General features: G+C 39.2%; 1 protein-coding gene across 36 annotated transcripts in view; it reads left to right on the forward strand.

The window, feature by feature from the left end:
* Positions 1-15,177, forward strand: part of FOXP1 (forkhead box P1) — a 721,956-nt gene that overhangs the window by 283,117 nt on the left and 423,662 nt on the right. For 2 of the 36 annotated variants that reach the window (XM_086366764.1, XM_086366752.1), the window contains exon 4: positions 61-128. The exons of the other annotated variants lie outside the window; for them this stretch is intronic. The gene's annotated coding sequence lies outside the window, so the exon portion shown is untranslated. The remainder of the gene's footprint in view (positions 1-60; positions 129-15,177) is intronic. 36 annotated transcript variants of the gene reach the window in all.

Consider the following 15,177-nt stretch of genomic DNA (forward strand, 5'->3'; position numbering starts at 1 on the left):
CTATTGAAAGCAAATAATGTCACTGACTTTGATCTTCTTAAACTTTTTTCCTTCACATAGCTTCCATTTGGATGGACAGTTTGCTTTGTCTTTGGAATTCTGTCATTCCTTGGGTCTTTCTCATAAAGGTAGGACATATATATATCACATCAGTCACCGTTCTCTAATCCCAGTCCAGACCTTGATGATGCCCTTGATTTTGTGTGGCCCTTCCTTATATTTCCATTTAGCAGCCATCAACCTGCAGACATTGGGTGGGAAGCACAGATCTTTTTTTTTTAAAGCTGTCTCCAGTTTGGAGGTTCAGGCAAGTTTTTGTTTTATTGAAGACTCATCTTCCTCACTCTGAATGGACCCAAGAAGAGCAGCTGATGGTCAGCCACGTGTGAACAAGCTAGGGTTCTGTGAATTTGAAGAGGTCCAGCTTCTTTATTCCCAATCTCCAGATACTTTGAGTTATGATATTTCCAACAAAACAAGCAAACAAACCTAGTAAATCCCCCAAACTAGACTTTCTCTTTTGAGAAATGAATCTGGCTTTGCTTGTAAAATCTCTTCATCTGATGAAGAGTAGGCTTGGTCAAGTGTATGTAAAAAGACACCCTAACTGATGGAATGATTTTCAAACCATTTTCGGAATTATATTTGGCACGTGTCTGGAGGAGGAGCCCAGGATATGTAAAAGAGGAAAGCACAAAGATGAGCAGTCACCTGCATCCTCTCCGACTTGAATGACAGATGTTAACATTTTGTCCTGTTTGCTTGTGTGTGGTCAGTTGTGTCTGACTCTTTGAGACCCTAATGGACTGCAGCCCATCACACTCCTCTGTCCATGAGATTTTCAGGGAAGAACACTGGAGTGAGTTGCCATTTCCTCTTCTAGGGGATCTTCCTGACCCAGGGATTTGAACCCATGTCTCCTGTGTCTCCTGCATTGGCAGGCAGATTCTTTACCATTGAGCCACCTGGGAAGGTGCCCCTGTTTGCTTGTAGATCTATTTAAAAGGAATAAAAGGTTTCAGCACTAGCAGGATCCCCTTTAACTGTTCTTCGCATTCCTTAGAAACGCTTTTCATTAGGAGTTTGGAGTTCCTTATTCCATTCCATTTTTATATGTGTATTTACATAGTTAGCCTTTTTGGAGAGTTTTTAGTTTATAAGTTTAGCATCAAGATGTATTTGTCTCCTAACTCCTTCATGCTTTCTTATTCATCCTTGATTTTGAGAATGATGCAGTGTTAATATGTATAAAGTAAAATAAAGTAAAAAGTCGCTCAGTCATGTCCGACTCTTTGCGACCCCGTGGACTATAGCCTACCAGGCTCCTCTGTCCATGGGATTCTCCAGGCAAGGATACTGGAGTGGGTTGCCATTTCCTTCTCCAGGGGAGAAGTTAATATGTATAGATCTAGCTTACTCTGCCTTCTCTGGTGTCTCAGACAGTAAAGAATCCGCCTGCAATGCAGAAGACCCAAGTTCAATCCTTGGGTTGGGAAGATCCCTGGAGAAGGGAATGGCTACCCACTCCAGTATTCTTGCCTAGGGAATCCCATGGTCAGAGAAGTCTGGTGCATTATAGTCCATGGGGTCGCAAAGAGTCGGACACAGCTGAGCAATTTTACTTCACTTCAGCTTACCCTGCTGAAATTGTCCACTGTATTCATCCACTGACGATGAGTTGTGCTTACTCATTCCAACATTGATGGATGTTTATAATTTTTTTTTTTACTGTCATAAACATTTTGACATTTTGTTTCTTTAGAGTCAATACAGAGAAGTAGAATTGCTGGGGCAATTAATTATATTTACTTAAGGTATACCGCTCCCTCATTTGGAACTTGCCATCATGGAGTTTAGAAAGGTGTTCATGTGTTATTCCTTTCCTCAAGGACTCTCTAGTCTGCAGAAAAAGTGGAGGAGAATAATTCTGTCTTCAGAATAACTATTTATTTCAGCTGGATTCTATTCAGCTGAAATCCTCAAGATAGCAAATCCTCAAGAGGAGGCAATGATCTGCTCAGGTCCCAAATATTTTATATAACAGATGATTTGCATTGTATTGTGTCCACTGATTTCAGTCCCACTCCATTGATTGACTAGCAATCAGCTTCATCTTCTGTTACAAGTAGAACATGGTTTATAGAAGGAAGGCATCAACCAATTAATCCAGCGCTAGAGAGTTTCAGAGAGGTTGAACCATCACAGGCCTGTTTTTTAAGCTTTCTCAACCATCACTTTCAAGAGGCTAATGGAACTTTCCAGAGGATTGTTCGAAGTAACAGCACACAAAAATAGAACAAAAGAAAAGAAAGTGTTAGTCGTTCAGTCATGTCCAACTCTTTGCAACCCCATGGACTGTAGCCCACCAGGCTCCTCTGTCCATAGAATTCTCCAGGGCAAAATTATTGGCGTGGGTTGCCAGAAAAGAAAAATACAAGAATAGACAGGAGGAAGAATTTTGATGTGAAGGAGGCTTTCCACTATTCCTTCTCATCCTGAGGTGTGGTAGGTAGATCAGTCCTGTGCTGAGGCCTGACAGCTTGTGGGGACAGGATGAATTTTTCAGGCAGTATGAGAAATGCCATCCACACCAACTGATACCTTCCCCTGGCAACCGCCACTCTCTCTATCTTTTATCATTCCTCTTGATCCATCATCTAGAGAATGCTAGAAGGCAGGAGAATGTAAGTTCCAAATAGGCATTGGTGCCTGTCTTCTATCTTGGTTTATTTTCAAAAACCTTTTTGAACTTTTGAACTGCTAGTACCCATGGGGCAGTGTGCAGGGGAGTTGATAAATAAAGATAATGTGGATGTGAGTGCAGTTTCTTTCATATGTAACCAAAGAAGCATGTGAGCTCCAGATAAGCTTTTCTTAGGAAAAAAAAAAAATTCTAAATGTCAGAGTGTTTTGAGTAGGGGTAGGGAAGACTCGAGCATTAAAAGACATCCTGAGACCTTAGACTGATGAAGAAAAAATCAGGCCGATAGCTTGTAGGGAAATTTGGCTGAAGGCTCTTTGGTTTTCATTAGGTTTAGACTTCTTTCTCCTTTATGTGTTCTCTCACAGCCTCTGTTTACTATTGTAATTTTACTCTCTGTTTTTGTCTGTAATGGTCACTTTCTTATTTCTCCTCCAGTAGATTGAAAAATGAGGGTGTCTGCAACTTATGCAATTTGTTGGGTGGATATGGGACTTTGTTTTTTTCCTAACAGAACATCTGAGGAAAAAAAGAAATTAGCTTTTGTTATTTCTGAAGCATCTTTTGAAAACCTGAGGTTTTTATATTCAGGTGAAAGTACACATGAAGCAATAATTGTAAGTTAATTATCAAAACAGAAAAGACTGTACTTTATGAAGATCCAGTGCAATTAAATACCTGATTTTTAGATTGTTTATCACCATTTTGAAAGCAGTGGCTTCATTGCATTTCTGCCAATCCTGAGCTGAATCAGCCAGCTGATGATATCGACAAGATTTACCCCACTATTAGAGATATAAGCCTAATATTTCACTTATTTGCCAAAAAGTTGTGTTTTTGTTTTTGTTTTTTTTTTTAAGGAAAAGATAGTTCAGCCTCTGACCCTCCCAGAAAAACATACACTGCCAAGTGCAAGGGGAAAATTGAGAGCTTATTATTATTTAAAAAAAAAAAAAATCCCCATCTCTACAAATCATGGCAGTAATTGTTAACATTAGGTAGATTTGGCATCAGTGTCAAATTCCAACTTTTTGCCCCCGTATCTACATCTTAATTATCCTTGGATTAACAGATCAATGTGGAACATAGTAGACATTTTCTAGATAGATGTTGAATTAGCAAACAAGGAAATTTCTAAATGACTTGATTCAAAGCCTGTCTCACGTAGAGATTTGACAGTGAAATGAAGTTTTGTAAGCAGTGCAGAGGTTCAAGTGGCTGACTGAGATTTTGTATAAAATAACTTTGCTCCTGCTAAAGTCTGACCACATAGACTTCTGATACATTTGACTTTTATATCTCAGGTAGATGCATTTTAAGTGTGGAGAAGTAGTAGGAGAGGACTTTTCATCTCATTGTGTTCGGTCTCAGTAGGCTGCAGGGTATTGAAGCTTTTACCCCAAAGCCCTCATCTGCCCCTCATCTCTGTCCCTGTGTTACTAGTGCTTCAGCCTTGGTGGATGGTAGAACTCTGTTCTGTGCAGGATCAGGCATCATCTGATTTTTTACTGATATTGGAGAAACATACAGGGTTTTAGAACTGTAGGGATACCCAAATAATTGTTTATTTTAAAACCTGCTGGGATACCTTACTCCTAAATGTCACAATGAGAGAGATGGTGGGAATCACAATAAATGCCACATTTTCTTAAATCTCTATTTAGTCCCTTTTTCCTTTGTGATTTGGAGGTTCTTAGAGAATGTTATCACATTGAGAAGTTCATTGAGTCCTGTATGAATGTGTGTATGTGTACACGTGTACACATACTTAGATGTATTTGTACTCATGCACAATACATACATATATATTATATATATGTGTGTGTGTGCACAATACATAATATGTGCCCACACATGTATACCAAAGTGTATACACATGCACCCATATGTATGCTTGTTACATTTTCTCAACCCAAATAACTCAAGTTTCTTACCTCACAGAAAAAGTCACTTCTATGAAAAGTTAAAAAATAAATATTATAATCAGCGAGGCATCACAAATAACTTTTTATGTCTCCATCAAGCTATTAAATGCTTTTTTATTTTTAAGTAGATAGGGGGATAAAATTGCTACATAGTTCATAAAGTGGTATGCCATTATTGCCTGCTGTGCCCAAGAATTACGCCAGCTTTTTACACTCATGAAGTAAAAGCAGATTGGAACTGTGATCAATGTATTATCCTATATTTCTTATTGTGCATTCTCTTTCCTCTCTGAGCACCTTTGTGGACTAAATGGCTACTAATGACATAATTACAATTGTTTGTCACCACCATAATGCGCGATTTCCGATCTCATCATGAAGATGTAAGTTAGATAAAGGAGGAGTTTTGGCAAGAAGACAAAGTGCAGTGATTTATTAAAGGCCAGATGTGGTTGTTAAAAGCTTTTCTACAGAAGGCTCAATTGAGTGATGGGAAATAGGAAAGAAGCGCTCTGTACACCCAGCCTGTGGTTCTTGGTGTGAGTGACACAGTTGCTCATGGAAGCATGACAAATGAGCCACATATTTTATTGTTGTGTACAAGTTTTATATTGGAATTTAAACAGGGTGAGAAAGGTTCACATTAGCTTACTTCCACCAAGTAGGTGTTTAAAGGAAACTAATGAGACTTGAAGTGCTGGTGATATTTTCAATTCACTTTAGTGCCTCATAGCAAGAACTGAAATATCTTATGTTTCTGTCAAGTTTCAAAGAGGGAAAATCCCAGCACTGTTAAAACAGAGACAGAGAGCACGAGAGAGGTTAATATGAGAATTCAAAGAAATCAGAAGCAAGTGGAGACAAGATATTACTTAAGCACTGTTGCCATACATACCGTACACATAGACTACATATATACAATCAGATTGGAGAGATGCTTCTAGGGAAGGGGCACAATTTCTGGTATTAGTAGTATTTGTGCACACAAAGCTCTGTTAAAATAATGTTAAGACCCTGTAGTGATGTAGCCTATGAGTGGTTCAAAGAGGGTTTTTGAGCTTTTTGGAGGAGGAAAGAGGAAAAAGAAGAAATGGTTCTATTTTAAAGCCATTCTCTGGTCTCAAGGGACTGATCTGCTTCTCTTTTCCTCCTGTCCTTCCTTCCCCTCTGCCCTGCCTCCCCCACTTTCACTTTCCCATATATGGAGAGTGACACGTAGGATTGGGTCTGCATGGTATGGAGCCTGGAACTCTACTGGGCTGTCTCTTCCAGGGTGGATAGCAAAATCATTTAAAATGGTCTGAGTTGAAGACCTCAAGTATTTCTGATTAATTCTGAGTCCAGCGAGAGCTGTAGTGCAGCGTTCACAGTGCTGTGACCTGCCCTGCCCCTGTCCTGTCAGTGGCAACTCTAAGGTCATGTTTGTTTGTTTGTGTTTCTTCTCTCATGGTTCCACAGACTTGATAGGTCTTACCATACCTTGTGATTTCATGTGTCTTTGTATTTTACCTGACATTTATTCCCAGTTTTTGGCTCGTTAGTTCCATAGAGGCAGGCAGGCGTGTCCCTGGCCTGTCACATGACTTGGCAGTTGATGTACATTAGGAAAGTGTTTCTAGAATGACTCAAAAGAACCACATGGACAGTGGCTGGCAATTCAAGATGTCACTAGGAGAACACTAGCGACTCTTATTTAGATGAAACTTTCTCAAACTATCAACCCTTGTCCATCTAATTAATGGAGCAGTTGAGATGCCTTACTTGGCATCCCCTTAAGGTTTCTAGCCTTAGGGCCTAGTTAGATCTGCTCCTTTCCAAACTGATTATTGTCTCCTGGGACTCATCATGCAAGTCCAGGGACTGCCACTTGGTATCTCACACCCAACCCTTGGATAATTTAGAGTAAAGTTAGAAGAATGCATGTGCTTTCTCCACCCCTTGATTCTCTCTTCCACTTTAAATATTATATTTGTCCTTTGTGACTCATGTATTGTTCTTTATAAAGAGATGAATACAGTTGAAACGCAAGGAGTAACGTTTCAAAGAAATGAGACATGTGGAACTGGGCTGCCTGCAGGGGTGGGTGTATCGCCCGTACAGGCGAGGAGCTGTGCTCAGAAGAGTCCTGTGGTTGCTTTGATCATCTGCTGTCGCCATCTTGAAGTTCTTATAGTTCTGAAGAAGGGGTCCCCTGTTTTCATTTTGCACTGGGTCCCTCAAATTATGTAGCTGGTTGCACCCATTGGGATGTGTTCCTTCTTTCATTGTAGTCACCTGTGACTCTTCAGGTTCCTAACATTCCTTCACTGACCAGAATTTGTGTTATCTGGAGGTAGGTTACCTCAAGCCTGATCTTACCTGACCATATGGCTTCTAAAGGCTTCTTTGAGTGTTTGGGAGGAAGTTGGTCCTCATGAGACACAAACAGATGGAATATGAGCTTTGGCTTTGACTCACACTTGTGGCTTCAAATCCTGGCTCTGCCACGGGCTGGTTACTTAAGCTTTCCAGGTTCAGCTTCCTCATTTACAAAAAGAAGATGATGGTAATGTGCCTACATCCTTGGCTTGAGGTGAAGATTGAGGCAGAACGAACTTACTAGATGCCTGACTCAGGCGGGAGCACTCACTGCTAGGTACTAGAGTGATCACTGGACACCGCATTTCTGGTTACACCTGACACTTAGTGAGCTTCATACTCTTTGTGGTTGTTGCTCCATTGAAGTTGGAGGATTCTCACTGTACTTTGATGCTGTGACATGCCGGCAGTCAAGGTTCTGTGTGGCCTGGTACTAGAGTTCAAGGGAAGACTTGACTCAGCTCTGCTTACTCCCTTATCCTACCTGAAGCCCAGGCCACTCCCTCTCCTCTATACTTCCTGCTTTATTCAAGTGATTGATTGACATGGAAAGGATTTGTACAACTGGACTTTCCCAGTGGCTACTCAGTTTGCCATTAAAGGAACCAACCTCTTTTTTGCAGAACATTTAGAACACATTTTGAAGCAGCTAAGTAATGCATAAGTAATCTCACCCTCCCCATCCAGGAAATTTGTAAAACAGTGCCCATGTCATGGGGACTTGTGTTCTTAGGGAGAGAGCCTATGTTATTGGGGACTGTAATAATGTGTTATATGATCCATTTATTTATTGAACAAATATCTATTAAAGAGTGTATGCCAGACAGTGGAGTACAGCTATTTACAGCACCATCAAGAAGCTTGCTGTTGTATGGCTGATACTGTGTGTGTTAGTCTCTCAGTCATGTCCAACGGTTGGTGACCCCGTGGACTGTAGCTCTCCAGGCTCCTCTGTCCATGGAGTTGCTGTTCCCTTGGGATTCCCTGGTGGCTCAGACAGTAAAGCATCTGCCTGCAATGTGGAAGACGCGGGTTCGACCCCTGGGTTGGAAAGATCCCCTGGAGAAGAAAATGGCAACCCACTCCAATACTCTTGCCTAGAAAATGCCATGGATGGAGGAGCCTGGTGGGCTACAGTCCATGGGGTCACAAAGAGTCGGACACAACTGAGTGACTTCATTTTTCTAGGGGATCTTCCCAACCCAGGGAGCGAACCCAGGTACATTGCAGGCAGATTCTTTACTGTCTGAGCCACCAGAGAAGCCTGCCTGATAATCTAGGTGGGTGAAATATTAGACTGTGTACAGAACAGCATCAGATAAAAATGCTGTGCAGAAATATGAAAAGAGATGATAGGAGAAGAGTGCCTCTGGGCCACTTTGGAGGAGACACACAGGAAAAGCCAATAAGAGGAAGTGACATTTGAGCTGAATTTTAAATGGCAGCAGGGAGGCAGCCAGGGGAAGGTTACAAGATGCATGTTCTAGGCTGAGGAGTAGCCAGTGCTCGGACCCTAAGGTTCCATGAGTTTGGTGGATTTGAGGAAGAGAAAGAAGACCAGTGTGGCTGGAATGAGGTGTGTAAGAGGGAGAGAAGAATTGGTTGGTCAGGAGAATTATTTCGGGCCTGATCTTGGACTCTATAAGAGAGAGTCGTGTGATCTCTGAGCTATAGTGCTCTGGCTGTTATTTTCAGGCTACATGAGAACAGGTTTGGGTGGATTTACCTGAGTTTATCCACTTCAGTTCTCTAACTAAGAGGCATAACACTGAAAGGAACACAAGGATTAGAGTCCTAAGGCAAGTCGTAGATCTATGGGGACACACTATCTCATTTCCCTAACGAGTCATTTCATCCATAAGACACTAGCTTGGTATAATAAATTAATTACTTATGGCTCGTGACAACTACTTGACAAAATGCAAAATCATATTGCAATATTAGATAGCTATTATTATTGATAACCTTTCATATGACAACCTTACCTATTGAAAGTACCTGTTTTTCTTAATTGCAAAAATGCATTTTTCTGTCCATTAAAAAGATTTTGTATTACTTATGGAGAAACCTAGTAGATACATTCTTGCTGGGTATAGTTACTTTATTCTTTAAATGGTTCACAGGTGCTGGTTCACACTCCTTGGTAACTTTTTGACCTAATTCTGTCTCCAGGATTCCATGTCTCTTAACTGAACTGACTTTGAAATATGGGAAAGCTTAAAAAGAAGGGTTAACTGGTGATTCAAAGGACTTTCCTTTAAAGGGAACCCTCCAAAGTTATTATAAGACAAAAATCCCATATCTCCAAAAATAACTGTTTATTGCCTTGGAATTGGGCTTGTGGATATAAGCAGTTTACATGCTGATCTATGGGAGTGGTAATTCTTGATGAAATTCTTGTTGAAATTCAGTCTGTGTAGTTGACATTTTGGTGAAGGAGTTGACTTTTGTCTCTTTCTGCTTCTTAGAAACTCTTGCTGTGCTCATCAGGACTTTTGTGTCCATCAGAGAATCAGAGAGAACAGGTTCTGTCTGTCCAGTTCTCCAAGATTAGTTCTCAGGAGCCATGTAAATGGCCCCAGAGAATTTGAGCTTTAAAATCAACATTTGTTTGATTTCATAGACATCCCTTGGAAAGATTATCTCAGATTACGGGAAGACTTTATTGTTAAAGTTTTAGAGAATTTTGCATTCTGCCTTGGAATCATTTTCAAGTTTTATTAGAACATTTTCTAGCAATGGCACTAATTATATTAAATATGACCCTGGAAATGGGCTATGTCAGCTTGAAAAGACTATTTTTAACAGAATTTGGTTTTAAAGGCAGGTTTTATAGACGTTGTAGTAATACCATTGTTATCTAATTAGCATCCACTGTGCAAATGTACGTGATATTAGAGAGGCAAGTATACATAAAATTATAAATTGTGACATTTTATGAGTTTTTTTTATCATGAGTCTTATACAGTCATCATTACTTAAAAGTGTGAAATGTGGCCTTAGACATTACATCATGTAAAGACCAGGAGACAGAAAAACTGAGGATCAATTTTTGATTATAATAAAGTTTTAGTATGAGGCACTTCTGAATATGTGTCATGAATGTGAGTCATGAATTTCACACCAAACCTGACCTAGTATGATTATGTTTTGACTTCAAGGGGTTTTCAGTATTTCAAGTCTAAGCCTAATTCTAAGGTTTCAAAATGATTCACATTCAAATCTACTTTTATGTTTTATAATTAAATAAAAAAATATTGCTTATACCTACATTTTTACTATTCTTGGACATATTATAATTATTTCTTTAATTTCACCAATAAAATAGCCCATTTCTTCATTAGTAAATTACAAGGCTATCTCAGTTTAAAAAAAAAAAAATTAGTTTGAATGTGGCTTGCCATCTCAGATAGTCATTTCAGCTTGGAATTTTCTCACTTCTTTCATTAGTTCTTTTTGTAAAATGTGAAGATACTTTCTAGGTAAATTAATCCCTTCCAAGCGGTAAAACAACTTCCTTTTTGGAAAGAGTTATTAGAGTCTTATTCTTTATAATCTTAAATACCACTTCTGTTCAAGTGAACAATACATGAAAAAATTACACTAGTTAAAAAAAGAATGATTACGACCTAGGCCAAGTACATTGCAATTATATGTTCATGGAAAAGTGAGCTTTCTACTGGGAAAAGCATGATATAGATGCCCAGGAAATTTCCAAAGTTTTAAGTATTTTTGTAAATTAGGTTGTTCCTAGTTAAACAGGTGGCTTTAAAGGCTGGTTTCACTGTTGTTTTAATCATAGTTTAGTTACCATGGAGAAATATGCAAGTTAGCATTTATACACAGAAGTGAAATTTATGCTGCATAGATAATAGCCTAAATTTAGCTTGACTTAAGTTTACCACTTCCTTTTTTTCAACCCAAAAGAATAATAATATATCCCATAAATCCATTAACAAGTTAATTTCTTTAAACACTATTGTTATATTTTTAGAGATTTTATTTCTTAAGCTTCAGTGGACACTTCTGTCACTGTGACTTCTTTGAGCATAATATGGCATGTTAAGTTTGATTTGCTCTAACTGTGTGACTCTTAGGTTTAATATGAGGCTCTGCTAAGTTTAAAATCAGTCATGTGATGAAAAACTAATGTTTGGACACATTGTATCTCGTGGGATTTTACAAAGGACTTTTGTTTGTTCTGAAAATCTTCAAAAAATATACAGTGATGTTGGGACCGACCTGATTTCAGAGTCCAGCAATAGTTTTGATGACCATTCAGCTATATTTTCTGAGACAGGTCTTCATAATGCACTGTTTGGATCTCAGTGTCCTCTTAGCTGGGTGATAGATTTTTTTCACCCTGAATTAAGAGGTTCATTTGTGTGGAATACGGCAACTGGAAGCTGCCTTTGCTGCCATTTGCTCTACCCAGTACCTCAGAGTGAAGGCTAAGTTTTCAAGGACAAATGTAGTAAAAGTGTCCTCATCCAACATGAGGTCCCCCAGCACAGGGAGAGAGCAGCAGATCCCTTTCAACACCAGCTGTTCTCACAGATATAGATTGCTGCAGTGAAATTTTCTTAATATAATTCAGGAAGCTCTAGAGAATTCTCCAAAACAACTGTGCCAACAAGGAAAATGTTGAATTTTTCATCAGCTGCCCAATGCTGAGAGTTACTAGGCAATCCGTTCATTCATGACCAGATGTTCAGTGTGGTAACGCTCTGCAGTTAACTTGAACCCTGTGGCCTGTTTACCATTGGCTACAAGGACATTGGCAGCAAGCTGGCATTGGAGAATTGAGGCCCGTACAAGCAAAAGACCGAAGTGTGTGTCTGTGGCTTCCTGGTTTTCACCAGCGACCAGACAAGGTAGGGAGTGATGAAAGAAAGGGACGCCATCACATCAATCATTCTGGAGGCAAGGAGTATTTGCTGTAGGATTGTGTCCTGGGGGAACAGTTGGCAAATTCTTATTCTCCTTTTTATTTGGGAAGAAAGGCGGTCTTTGTTTAGTTGGATAGTTTTTTTTTTTTTTTTCAACCTGTGTCTAAACCATCAAACTTTTTGTGGTGGGGGCAGTAGGCGTGGGTGGTTAAGACAGTAAGAAAAAGGTTTCTAATTTTAAACTAGAGGAAGTCAATAAAAGTTGAGTCTTAATATTGAAACCTTACAAGGTCCAATCTGGAATTGGAAATATGTGATATTTTTGCCCTGGGTAAACTTTATTTTTATATGTGGGGAATATTTAGATCTTCCATTCATACAGAGTCACCATTTCCTTTATATACATGTTTTGAGCCCATGACATTTTTGTGAACTATTTTAAGTCATAGTGTTTGGGGGAAGACGGGACTTAGATAAAGGAGTTTTGGAAAAAACAATATAATTTTCCACCTTAAAAAGGATTCTTCCTGAAATTGATGAACTGTGTTTGATTCTGAATGTGAGCATGCCAGGCACAGGGAGGCAGAATTTCATAACATATAGTTTTGTCTCAGATAGAGGACTTCTCTTCCCACCTCCATGGCACTGCACGGTGATTTATTATAGTAAAATACGCAGGACATGAAATTGACCATTTTAAGGGACTGCACTGTAGTTTAAAGTGTTAGTTCAAAGCTGTGTGGGAAAAGAAAAGTGGTTTTCTTATTTAGCCATTTTTACTTTGGGAGTCAAACAGTGCCATCCCAACAAGAAGATGGCCTTTGTTTCCATGAAGAGAAAGTCATCATGAAATAAACCTTTTGCCTTTTGGAGACTTGCGCTGTTTTCTCTTCCTATAGAATTTCTGATCGCCTGGTACATCCTTAGTGACACCAGTCCGTCAGGACACAAAGGGAACTTGGAGGGTCTTCGGAGCAGCAGAACCCTTGCAGTAACGATGTTTGCTTTGGCAGAGCCTCTGCCTTTGGTTTATAGGGCTATAGTCAACACTTCCTTTGCATTTCCTGCTTGCAGAGAAAGCTGGTTACATGTTGCGCTGAGATATGGAAATTTCTCAGTACTCCGTTTAAACCTGCATCTCACTAGCCCTTCGAATCACACCGAGCGAGTCTGTGTTTCATTTGTCTGGCTGATTTTTTCCCCCTTTTCTTTCTGAAAAGTCCCTTGGCTTGTTGACTTGGAAAAACCAGGTTTTGAATTACAGCAGGTACTGACGTCGGGCTGCCGGGCTGCGCTGTTTTCTGGGATGCTAAGTTGCTGATAGAAAAGCGAGAACCAGTTTACAGTAGCTCTGACACCACTGTTACCTTTCTTCAGTCCTCTCCAGCTGCTCTCAGCCCTTCGGATGCCTTTGCCGTGCACACAGTTTGTTCTTGGGTGTGAAAGCAAACAGTATTTGAGTTGGCAGCAACTTCTCTTTCAGTGGAGTTTGCTGCCTCGGCAAGAAACCGCAGCGTGAGCTTTCTGCTGCTGAAGGTTTCCACTGGCAGGATGGCCTTTTCCCACATTTCCTTGGTTTAAGGAAACAGATTTCTAAACTTTTTTTTTTTTTAAAGACAAAATGCCAACATTTAACAGCTGGAGTTAGTATATAGTTTATGGTTTTCACTTTATGTTCTTGTGGATGTATCAAAATTAAAAATCTGCAATTATTGTTAAATTATGCAAGGTTTTGCAAAAAGAGTGATTAAAAATAGACTCGCTGTTACGAGGAATTCAAGAAAGTCATTGTTACCCAAACAGGTATTCTCAATTATTCTATCTTTAATGGTTTTTAATTGTTATAATTTACTCATATTCTATTACATCTCTCAGAGATGTTTCTGAAAGCTCTTTGTTTTTCCTTTAGGAACAAGTAGGAATTTGTTCATTTGAACCTCTTCAACTTTTTTCCCCCCTCCAAATTTTATTTTTTTTTTATTTATTTTTTTTAACATGTCAGTGTTAATCCTCACTTTAAGTAACCCTTCTTGTCATAGTGGTTTTGTCTGGAGAATCTTAACTGTGAGAGCAAAGCAGACAGACCTGCTGCGTGTCAAGGTGATACCTTTGTCACCAAGTACTCGTGTGCCACTCAAGGAAGTTATCCAGGTCTTTGTTACACCGGAGAATCTACCTTTTAGACCAGTGTCAGTTTGGGTTTTGTATATTCCTTTTGGGAACAATTTATAGCCACACCTTACAGACTTAATATATATATTCCTCCTTGACTGGAGGCCTTGCTACATTGGTAAAATATCAGAATCAGGAAACGAATGCAGTCAACCAGTTAAAAAAAAAATGACTGAATGTTGCCTCCAGATAGGTAGTATTTTCGTCCTATCGGTATCTAGAGACTGGTGGTTTTGTTATTTCTTTTTCTGTGGATAGAGGCGGAGATTCTGAGAAGCTTTATTAAATCTCCAAAAGCCATGCCTTTAATGAAAAAGTGGCTCTAACATACGTATTTTCCTGATTTCTCAGAAAATAAAATAGGAAGTGAGAAGGCCATCGTCCTTGGTACACTGTGAAACTCTAAAGACCATTCGATCTACATGTTAGATTTAAGATCAGAACATTAGCTGTGATAAATAACAGGGGACAAAATTTTTCTTTTCTTTTCAAGGATGGTGGCAGTTAATCATTTTTATCTGCCCGCTTTGTAGACTTGATTAGATTTATTATGTATGCCGCATGTTTATGGCATTTTTATTATATGTTGTTAATTTGTTGTAACTGCCACCACATTTTTTTTTTCTTCTTCCGTTTTCTCCCTGGAGGACCCTTGAGAGCATCTTAAGTGTCAACTGTTACCTTGTACTTTAAGAAACTTTAATTTTTAATTTAAAAAAAGGCATAATAGTCTACCAGTTATTAAAAAAAAATACCAGTATTATAAAAAATTGTCATGTAAAAGGAAAATTTGCAGTTGTGTTCTACTAAACACTTGAGTTTTTTATTGCTTATGTAGTGCTACACGTTTAGGGTGGATTTAGAGAATGCACATTTTTAAAAACATTTCACCTGAAACCCAGAAGGGAGAGCCGTCAGACATACACTCAACTGTGATTTTCTTTATTACTGGAAAGTCATGCATGTAGTTTGCAAATCACTAGTAGGTAAGACAATCACGATGTGCATCACTTCATCAACAGCCAAACACTAAGGCTGCTTCAAAAGTCAGGCAGTCGAAAGCTGCATTTTAGAACAACACACTCTTTTTTAGCTTACTGGCACTCAGAATGGATATGAAATCTGTTAAATA

This window comes from Bos grunniens, chromosome 22, assembly GCF_055505025.1.
Source record: "Bos grunniens cultivar Pamir isolate PY7600 chromosome 22, Bosgru_T2T1.0, whole genome shotgun sequence".
Taxonomy (NCBI): Eukaryota; Metazoa; Chordata; class Mammalia; order Artiodactyla; family Bovidae; genus Bos; species Bos grunniens.